The sequence below is a fragment of the Portunus trituberculatus genome, chromosome 20 (assembly GCF_017591435.1).
Source record: "Portunus trituberculatus isolate SZX2019 chromosome 20, ASM1759143v1, whole genome shotgun sequence".
Taxonomy (NCBI): Eukaryota; Metazoa; Arthropoda; class Malacostraca; order Decapoda; family Portunidae; genus Portunus; species Portunus trituberculatus.
This window is the reverse complement of record NC_059274.1, coordinates 13,314,296-13,326,466: the sequence shown is the minus strand read 5'-3', so window position 1 is coordinate 13,326,466 and position 12,171 is coordinate 13,314,296.

The window sequence follows — 12,171 nt, the reverse complement described above, 5'->3', positions numbered from 1 at the left end:
AATAAAATCCACTGCAGGTGCCAGTCCTTATTTGTAAGGAAAAGGATTGTACAAAACACGAGGAGCACCTAATGTCTTTAAACCTCTCTTTTGCAAGGGTTGAACTTTTAAGTATTGGGAAATACAGAGGCTGGTGAAGAGATTCAGAATCTACCATAAAGACCAAAGAGGTTGAATACCAGAAGGTAGCATGACGTCACGTGTGAAACCAGCTCGTTATTGGTCAGCTGCAGCATCTACCCCAGTGGTTCTCAAACGTTTTCATGAGCGACCCTATTTGGAACATTTCATTCCTTCGCGACCCAGAGTAAAGTAAAGAGAAAGAAAATGTACAATGATATATAGCTATAAACACGAGCCTGCATGGGCCCACTGCCAGTCCAACATACGCGTTTGATGCAGGAGTCATTCCTGTCAGACACCATTACGTGGGGCCCAGGAGGATGGAGGTGGGGGGAAGATGAACATACATAACAAAAGTAATTTTTGGTTAAAAAAGAATAATTCAATTTAGTAACTGAAATACAATGAAACACTGAAAGCATGATAATGTTCCTGTGTCCCTGCGACCCATCAAAATTGATCTCGCGACCCAAACCATTGCAGACCGCCCATTGAAAATACATGGGAACGCTGACTTTCGCTCCTTATTTTTCTTTTAATGTCCATGTCTCGAGGCTGCCTACCATATATGTGACCTTAATAGCCTCGCAATAGTCGTGGCATGCTGTGCTACGAATATTTTGACGGTAAATTATACATACAAATGAGATAATACAGTGTTTTCCAACTTTTGTGAACTTGGGTGATAGGTGGGAAGCTGTCTTTGGGCCAAACGTATAACTGAACAAGGTTATGTACATTTTTTTTTTTTTATGTAAGAGGGAGAACTGCCAAGAAAAAAAAAAGCATATTAGAAAAAAAAGGGCCTACCAGAATTACAGTCTTCATAAAAGATACGAAAGAATTAGTCAAAAGCCTTGGACAAATGTCTTGATACCTCTCTCTTAAAAGAAGTTAAGTCGTAGGAAGATGGAAATGCAGAAGCAGATAGGGAGTTCCAAACTTTGCCAGTGAAAGGTATGATTGATTGAGACTACTGGTTAACTATTGTATTAGAGGGCTGGACCGAGAGGAAGAAGAAAGCCTTGTAAAGCGAGGCCGTATGAGGAGGGGAGGCATGCAGTTAGCAAGATAAATAGAACAGTTAGCATGAAAATAGCTATAAAAGATAGAAAGAGATGCAACATTTCGGCGGTGAGAAAGAGGCTGAAAACAGTCAGTCAGAGGAGGGAGTTGACGAGACGAAAAGATTTTGACTCCACATGGGCATGTACAGATGTAAACATGTACTACATATACATGTGCATTTAAATAAAGGATAAATAAACTGTACGTATATCAGATGAAAGAAGGTTGATTTTTCTTGGTATAGCAACTACTTAATATGTCAAATACTCTCTCTCTCTCTCTCTCTCTCTCTCTCTCTCTCTCTCTCTCTCTCTCTCTCTCTCTCTCTCTCTCTCTTTATAGCTTTTATAATTATAGAATGTGTGATTTCATGTCACTGCTGGGCATTGAAAAAAGCATCACTCACTGAAATATTATTTCACTGTTTGTTTTTTCCATGTAATAAACGAGAAAAAGCAATATTTTGCCATAATTTCTCTCAGAAACGACCTGCTGTATTTTTTTTTCAATATTATATCTATTTCGTATTAACACCGCTAATAACAGGTCTACATGACATATTTAGAAAACTAATGTGGATTACATAAGCTAAGCCATCAGTTCTCTCTGAGTTCTTGTAATGAAAAAGAAAGTGGCAATTTCCCATTGTTTAAGACGGGAGAGGGCAATGTTTTGGTGGAAGTTGCAATAATAAGCTCCCACTGGCTTCACTTTTTTAGTACAGCGGGATAGGCGCGCGCCTTCTTCTCTCTATCTAACCTCCTTGATAAAAACAAATTAAAATTTGTAAATGTTTGTTACCTGTGGATTAAGTAAGAGATGGATATTTTCAGATAAGTTAGCATTGAATTGAGACGATGTTGGAGGGTTCCTTACCACACTGAAAGGATTACGTATCAGACAAGATTTGCAACAACGTAATATTCTTTATTATTTCATCTCTCTCTCTCTCTCTCTCTCTCTCTCTCTCTCTCTCTCTCTCTCTCTCTCTCTTCAACACATCTTTAAGAAAACTTATTCATCCCCATACCCTACGGTAAAAAATAGCATCCATATAAGAATTAGGACGTGTCAGTTCACCATAGTCGTTCATTTATAAGTAAACTATATACTTATGTACAACCACCTGTAACATCTTCAAGTTCTTGTATTTCCACCTCCTCCCCCTCTTTAATACCAGTCTCCCTTGTCTTATGTTATAACATACATTTACGTCTCCACACCTATTTTCTTCCCTAGAGAAACAGTCAACAATATGATTTATAAGCACATGCATGGACCATGATGCAGTGGTTGGCACGCATGACTACACAATCTCTCCGGCCAGCGATTGGATTCTGGACTGCTGGGATAGTTGGCACTCAACTCAACTTCATTCTTACTTCTTTTAGGCCGATAGATGGATACCCAGGAAAACTTAAGTACTTTAGATCATGGAGACGAGGATTGCCTAATAGGTCTACGCCCTGTGTCTCAGGATTAGGGATATTGTCCACAACAGCCTCAAAGACCAATAAGACCGAGATGAGCGTTGAAGCAATGGATATCTATAGCTAGGGCCCCAACGTTATCTTAAACACTACATTATTTGTTTGTTAGGATCAAGACCAGCATCCCCATCATGGTCATCATCTTTGTTACTAATGTTGTATTCTATAATTTAAAGGATTCTCGTCGTAGAAAACATGGATATGTTCTACGACAACTTCAGACTGTCTACATCTGAGGTGTTGAAAACAATAGCTGCCAGAATGGAGATTGTTCCAGACTATACGACTGGAATGACACGTTTGCTTACTGAGAAGTGAGTCTCTCTCTCTCTCTCTCTCTCTCTCTCTCTCTCTCTCTCTCTCTCTCTCTCTCTCTCTCTGTGTGTGTGTGTGTGTGTGTGTGTGTGTGTGTGTGTGTGTGTGTGTGTGTGTGTGTGTGTGTGTGTGTGTGTGTGTGTGTGTGTGTGTGTGTGTGTGTGTGTGTGTGTTGAAGTTACAGTTATAGCACAAAATTTTATTTCTCAGCAAAAATTACATCATTTCTAATCAGTGTTACATTTGGAAACTCAGTCTAGAGAAAGCAAAGTAATGAGACTACCTACAGGTGAAATTTGAATTAGAGAAAGCCTCTTTGTTCAGAGGAGGAATAAAAAAAATGCTTATATATACTAGCCCATCCCGCGCCTATTAAGGCGGGTTCACACGTGCCAATTTGCTACTGAAATTCGAAGTCAGTAGAGTTTCTGACTAAATATAGGTGCCTAGCGACTAGAGAAACCAGTCGAAAAACAAAACCAACATGTTAGTCTTGTTCAGTCGATTTGCAGCTTTATTTGTGTTATGACATCACGGAGTAAACTTTGAAAATGTGGTTTCCATGTGTACAGAAGATGTTAGAGTTGGTGAGGGAAAAAGAACACATCTGGGACCCCAGAAATGAATTATACAGTAAGAAAAAAAAAAAAAAAAGCTAGCACAAATCGTCGTTCGACGAAATAGTTGCCACTCTCTAAGAATTGTTTCCCTCAATACAGGGTGTTTTTGGAGATGAGGATTGAAGACTTGTCAGGATTTAATTTGATCGCCATTGTGCATAGTCTTCTTAAGATTAGTGTGTGGTAGACACTCCTTCCTTTCCTTCTGCTTAACACAGGCATTTTCTTTTCTGTTGACTCTTCCGGTAAAAAGGCAACCGCCGCTTCAGCATCGTCATTGGAAGAGGACATCTTGGCGGTTAGCTGTTTGTTTACACTCACTAACAGCCAAGGCGCCAACTAATCGATACTTTTCAGTCGCTATGTGTGACATTTTCCGATTAGAAGGGTTCAGTCGATACTTTTAATGACTTGCAATTTCAGCCACAAATTGGCACGTGTGAACCCGCCTTTATAAGACTAGCCGCCATAGCCCAAGAAAGGCGTATTGTGCAACACCAGGGGGATTAAAGGCGGTGTCACACTAGCACTTTTCCCGTCGATTAATACGATTTCCGTCTAGTTTTCAACGCATGAACTAATCGCATGAATTTGTCAGACGATAGGGATCGTTTCTGTCTGCAAATTTTCCGCCTTTGTTTACATACCAAGACCAAGACCACAAGACTTGCCGCGTCTCCTCAACCTGCTTCTACGTGCATTGGTTCTACCACTAAACATGAACGCATCCATGCACGCTTTTTGGCTTGTTTAGCTCGTCTAAGTTTCGTAATACACAGTATTACGTTCAGAGCAGCGTATCTTTGCCACAGTGTGGCCTCCATGTTTGTGTTTACATTGTGTTGGCGGGAAGTAACGACGGAAAGTGACGACGAAACATCGTTTGTGTGTGACAGGCCGCAGCCAAAATATTGTCGATTTTCTGAAAAACGACGGAAAAAGTAGACGGAAAAAGTGCTAGTGTGACACCGCCTTAATTGGTATACTTTGATATATTTCAGTGCGGAAGGTGCCTGGTGTTAGCTACAGAGGCCACTGTCCCCTGTAGGTGATATATATATATATATATATATATATATATATATATATATATATATATATATATATATATATATATATATATATATATATGTATGTATGTATACGGTAAATGCATTCCACTAGTCAAAAAGGAAGGTTTGCCAATCGTCTGGGTGGCGATTCCCTGCTTGCCGTGTTCATTATAGGCGACTCAGTCAGTAGTTGTATATGCTTTTAAGGCGCAAGTCTTTTGTAAAAGACCCAGAGGTCATAATTGCAGCAAAGCTTGCTCTGCTATAATGATAAGACCAGTAAAAGGATGTCAGCTGAAAAAGTTTTCATGGCTTTGAAAAAAAAAAAATAAAAGCAAATATGTAAAACCACACCTTGAAATATATTTACATAACCATTATTAAAATGTAGATGTTAATTATAATGATAACAAGACTATGAACCTGATGATGATAATCATTATAATCATGATAGTGATAACAGTATACAATTACATTGTGTTGTTCATATCACAATTTCGTGGACATAACTCTTATCGTCTACAGTTACACTGAGAGTAATCCAAAAGTTTCATGAATATTTATTTAGAAATAAAAAAGAATAAATAAAAAAACTAACTACTACTACTTCTTTTTCTTCTTTTCTTTCTTCTCTCCGCTTCCTCCTTCTCCCCGTCCTCCTCAGCGCAGCCTACCTTTATGAACGATTATTCTTGGAAGTGAAAGTCGCTCAAGATTTCACCGACAGCGAGCAAGCAACGCCTCTCTACGTTACTCAAGACAGCCTTTTAGCGGATTTTACAGCATTTGTATTGATCCGGGACGCTCCATTCAAGCCAAGCTTTGATAAATGTTTACTCATCTTTCACGGGGTGAGAACCCTCCAGTATTTAGCAACTTTATTTCACCTATCTTTAAGTATATATATATATATATATATATATATATATATATATATATATATATATATATATATATATATATATATATATATATATATATATATATATATATATATATATATATACACCTAACACACACACACACACACACACACACACACACACAAGGAAATCTCCGAGTCTCTCGCCATCTGGCTACCTTAATCTTGTAGTTATTCTGAATTGTTTTGTCTTAACTATTCTAACCAATTAATTTGGTCTTTATAATTCAATCCTGTTCTCATGTCTTTAATCTTGTAGACATACTTGTTTTCAGGCCTCTAGTGATTAGTGATGTACTTATGTCATTCTTTTGGGATTTTAATGATATACTATTTGAATATTCTATGTGACCTGTATTTAGTTTTAATGAACTACTCATCAGTATGAGCATTTCCTAACCTTGCTAACGCCCATGATTCCCACTTAACCCATATTTCCATGGCATATCCTCACCATACCCTAGCTCCCACTTCATCCTACGTCGTCCATCCAGTCTTAATCCCTTCATATCCTGCCTCCTATTCCTCACCTCCTCTCCATCTGTCCGTCACTGCTTAATTGAATTTGCGCGCTTACTGTATCCTCACGCCTCAATTCACTATTTCCACCCTGTTCTTCTGCGTCTGCCTTTTGCCTACTAACTCCTTGGAGGTAGTTTATTTTTCCTTAAAAATTTGGTCTTCTAATTATCACATTATCTAATTATGTTATTATCTTCAAGTACCCTATGCGTTCAAAATTTTGACATGTTATTTGTATATGTACTGTAGTATGTTTTGATAGCAATTTCATGAAATCTAGTTCACAATTGTAATATATGATTGTTTAGAAGATTTTGAGAAAAGTTCTACTTATTTCACAGCAGTATTTCAATCACTTGTTAGAAAACACACACACACACACACACACACACACACACACACACACACACACACACACACACACACGGCCCGGTAGCTCAGTGGTTAGAGCGCTGGTTTCACAAGCCAGAGGACCGGGGTTCGATTCCCCGGCCGGGTGGAGATATTTGTGTGTGTCTCCTTTCACGTGTAGCCCCTCCTGTTCACCTAGCAGTGAGTAGGTACGGGATGTAAATCGAGGAGTTGTGACCTTGTTGTCCCGGTGTGTGGTGTGTGCCTGGTCTCAGGTCTATCCGAAGATCGGAAATAATGAGCTCTGAGCTCGTTCCGTAGGGTAACGTCTGGTTGTCTCGTCAGAGACTGCAGCAGATCAAACAGTGAATTACACACACGCACGCACACACACACACACACACACACACACACACACACACACACACACACACACACACACACACACAAGATCGCATAGTAAGAAACAAAGGAAGGGACGATGTCTGAGAGATGTTAAAAAATTTTGTTTCCCGCAAAGATGTGTTGAGACTTGGAACAGTTTGAGTGAGGAAGTGGTGTCAGCAAAGTGTGCATAGTTTAAAGAAAATTGGATAAGTGTAGATATGGAGACGGACCACACGCATAAAAGCACAGGCCCTGTAAAACTACAACTAGGTAAATACAACTAGGTAAATACACACGGCCCGGTAGCTCAGTGGTTAGAGCGCTGGCTTCACAAGCCAGATGACCGGGGTTCGATACCCCGGCCGGGTGGAGATATTTGGGTGTGTCTACTTTCACGTGTAGCCCCTCCTGTTCACCTAGCAGTGAGTAGGTACGGGATGTAAATCGAGGAGTTGTGACCTTGTTGTCCCGGTGTGTGGTGTGTGCCTGGTCTCAGGTCATCCGAAGATCGGAAACAATGAGCTCTGAGCTCGTTCCGTAGGGTAACGTCTGGCTGTCTCGTCAGAGACTGCAGCAGATCAAACAGTGAATTACACACACACACGCACACATACACACACATATATATATATATATATATATATATATATATATATATATATATATATCTGTTTGTGTGTATACTTAGTAAAAATTGTCATTTGGTAAATTCAATAAGCACTCTAGTCCTAGTTTATTGGGATTTATTATTATCACTATTATTTTTTAATGATTTGATAAATCGAGTAAAACGTCATCCGCATTGTTACTTGTACGGCTCTGCTTTTCCATGAAATATGACAATGTAATGCCACGCTTCATCTGCAACAGGCTGGATTGATAGAGAAGTGGGGATCGGACGTGATGGATGAGATCCGCAGTGACAGCAGGAAGAAGCAGAGAAAAGAAAAGTCTGATGAAGTCAAGAAGGTTGAAGGAATAGTCAAGCCTCTCACTATCTTGCATATGCAAGGGCCGCTGTTCCTTTTCTTGATATCACTTATCGTTTCCTCTGGTGCCTTCCTCACTGAGATGTCTGTTAGTGTCTGTCATCAACGAGCAAGAAAAGAGTAATAATATTCTTTACCTTTATTGCGGCTTTTACACATCTACCCCGGAAAACCACTGACATCATTAAAACACGAGAAACCAAATGAAGCTATAAAGATACCTACAGGCCTACTGATGGTAGTTCATGTTGAAACATAGATTTTTACCCATAGATCTGTCTGTTCTTTAAAGGCTCACTATTTTCTCAGCAATAACATCCTGATTGCTGAGTGTACCCCATTCATCTAATACTCTGAGAACCAATTACTTCCTTTCTCTTTTCAAACCTAATTTGGTGAAGCCGGAACTCATTATTTTTTGTCATACAGTATCACAGTTGCTGACCATAATTTGCATGACTCCATTATTGTATCCCTTATACTAATTAAAGACCACATTTGTTTGTTTATCATATCTCAATTATACCAATGTAATTTCACGGTTTCTAATCATTGTATTGTTCATATAGTAGGTAAATTATATTTAAGATTTTATCAAGACTGTTTTTTTTCCATCGCTCTATATCATACTTCTTTATTTTTTTTCTTAATATAGGATATATCTCTATCTATCTATCTAATTATCTACCTATCTATCCATATATATATATATATATATATATATATATATATATATATATATATATATATATATATATATATATATATATATATATATATATATATATATATATATATATATATATATATATATATATATATATATATATATATATATATATATATATATATATATATATATATATATATATATATATATATATATATATATATATATATATATATATATATATATATATATATATATATATATATATATATATATATATATATATATATATATATATATATATATATATATATATATATATATATATATATATATATATATATATATATATATATATATATATATATATATATATATATATATATATATATATATATATATATATATATATATTTATATATATATATATATATATATATATATATATATATATATATATATATATATATATATATATATATATATATATATATATATATATATATATATATATATATATATATATATATATATATATATATATATATATATATATATATATATATATATATATATATATATATATATATATATATATATATATATATATATATATATATATATATATATATATATATATATATATATATATATATATATATATATATATATATATATATATATATATATATATATATATATATATATATATATATATATATATATATATATATATATATATATATATATATATATATATATATATATATATATATATATATATATATATTATATATATATATATATATATATATATATATATATATATATATATATAATCATGGCCGGCAAAAATTATTCAGATCTCGGCAATCATTCTGCTATGATTGGTAACATGTCCATTTTTCTGACTAGCTATTCGTGTCCAATTTACCTGGTCTTCAAATTAAATTCTGCGTTACCATAATGCAAAGCTGGGCATGATATTCCGGATCTATGCTTCTTCTTGGAACTTTCAAACTCTTTTCGTCTACTTTCAAACCCATTCAGCTTAACTCCAAGTCACACGACTCAGAGAGAGAGAGAGAGAGAGATTGCAAATACCTTCCATAATAATGTCACCCACACATAAATAATATACAGCATCAGTAAGTGGATCCACCCACAGCAATCAACGCTTCCTCAAAGAGCCAATCCCGAAGCGACGTGGTTCACGCAGGAGTAGCGGTGCCTCCAGAGTTCCACCATGCACTGTGCCTCGGTGGTTAGTACTAGTGAGACGAAGCTCTGCTGGCCATTCGCCTCCTGAGCCTGCCACCTTCAGCACCACTTACAGTACTAATATCGTTGTTTGCTAGGTGCGATATTTTCTTGAAACTATCATTACAGTAAAATCATGTGTGATAATCTTCAAATTGATTATATTCTTTTACACGTATCAATATGTTGTACCGAATTACAGAACGTTCCATCATACTTATCAGAAAGATTGCCGTGGAGTTAGTTTAGTTTTAAGGCCGGTTCACACATGTCAATATGCGAACTGAAATTGCCAATCGCTAGAAGTATCGACTGAGCCCTTCTAGTGGGAACACTTTCACACATAGCGATTGGGAAGTATCGGCTGGTTAGCGGACAGTGAATGTAAACATAAAAACTACCTAACAAGAAGTCTTCCTCCGGTGATGATGCCCAAGCGGTAGTTCAATCTTATGTACAATTGCAATCAAATCAAATCATCACAAGTATTCACTCATGACCTACATCATCATCCTGCATAGAGGGAATCAGTTTTTGAGGAGTGGCAGCAATCTCATCGAACGTCGATTTGCGTAAGCCTCTTTAGCTGAGTAATTAGTTTACAGTATCCTAATTGTGTTTTTTTTCCTTCACCAACTCCAACATCATCTTCTCTTTATCTGGAGTCCACATTTTCAAACCTCACAACGTAAACAAAGTAGAAAATCGACTGAACAAGACCAACATATCGGTCTTGTTTAGCGATTGGTTTCTCCATTCGCTAGGCACCGAGATTCAGATGAAAACTCTACTGATTGGCAATTCAGTTGTATATTGACACTTGTAAACCCGCCTTTACTGTTGAAGCTTAAAGGATGGTTCACATGTGCCAATTTGCCACTAAAATTGCAAGTCGGTAGACTTGCCTAGCGACTGGAGAAACCAGTCACAATACAAGACCAACATGTTGGTCTTATTCAGTTGTTTTGCAACTTTTTCTTTAGATGTGACGTCACGGAGAAAGGCTTGAAAATGTGGTGTCAATGTAGAGAATAAGAATTTGGAGCTGATGAGGTAAAAAGAACACATCTGAGACCTTAAAAGTGAATTCCACAGAAAAAAATGATAATAATAATAATAGGCGTTCGATGAGACAACTGCCAATCTCCGATGACTGCATGCTTCCGTCTATGCAGGATGTTGGAGGTGAGGATTGAAGACTTTTCTGGATCTAATTTGATCGCCATTGTGCATAGTCGCCTTAAGATAAGTGTGTGGTAGACACTCCTTTCTTTCCTTCTACTTAGCCAAGGACGTATCCACAGGCATTTTCTTTTCTGTTGACTCTTCCGGTACGCCAAAGGAAAAGCAACGCACCGCGTCAGCATCGTCAGTGGAGGAAGACATCTTGGCGGGTAGATGTTTGTTTACATTCACTTCCCGCCAAGGCGGCACTTCTATGAGTGACGTTTTCCGACTTATAGAAGGGCTCAATCAATACTTCTAATGATTTGCAATTTCAGTCGCAAATTGGCACGTGTGAATACGTCTCAGTAGTTGCTATCTGTGAACATAAGGGAATTTCAAGGACTGTCCAAATAAATTTATGCAGTCAAGAGTTAATAATTGGATTTATTTGTTTGTTTATGATTTTTTCTTTCTTCTTTTTCATACTATATGCATACAGCAACCCCCAAAACCTTAAAACTCCAACATCCCCACGCCACTCGACCGGCAAAATCTCGATCTGGAAATTTCGAGGCAGAGTTTTTTTTAAACTTGACCTTGGTATTCTTGAATATATTTATATTTTGCCTTCTCTGCTGAAAGACAAAGCGCAATAATTTTCGTTGAACATGATAAAAGTCCTTAAAGTAAGACTTATAACGTTTAAAGATATATAACTATAGCATTATATAAGTACGTAACTTATAAAATGATAATAATTGCAGCATTAAGGAAATTTAGATGTGTTGACAAACTGTCTGTCTATAACATAGCAAGGAGTCTACCATTCGCTAAGGAAGAATTTATCATGCTCGTTTGTATGTAGATATGTGCGAACAATTGCCTCACTAAGATAGAATAGCGTACACTGAAAACATGCCCAGGCATTCTCTTATATCTGTAAAAGCTTGTTAATTCATCGATACCTGCGTACACATAAAAGCACAACTTCCATGAATTAGGTACAATTTTCTGAATATTTGTAAAGGCAAATTAACTGAGGTATGGCAGTGCAGAAATCTTTCGCCATGACGGCAGTGCTGTGTGTCTGTCTTCAACCTGCGACAGCCACGACTCCAATCTTAGGTACGTAGTCATTAGTATGATGATTCAGATGATAAACAATTGATTTATTTTTTTGTACTCCTGAGAAGTACTGACAATCAGTCACCTTGCCTTATTACTAAAGCCACTCG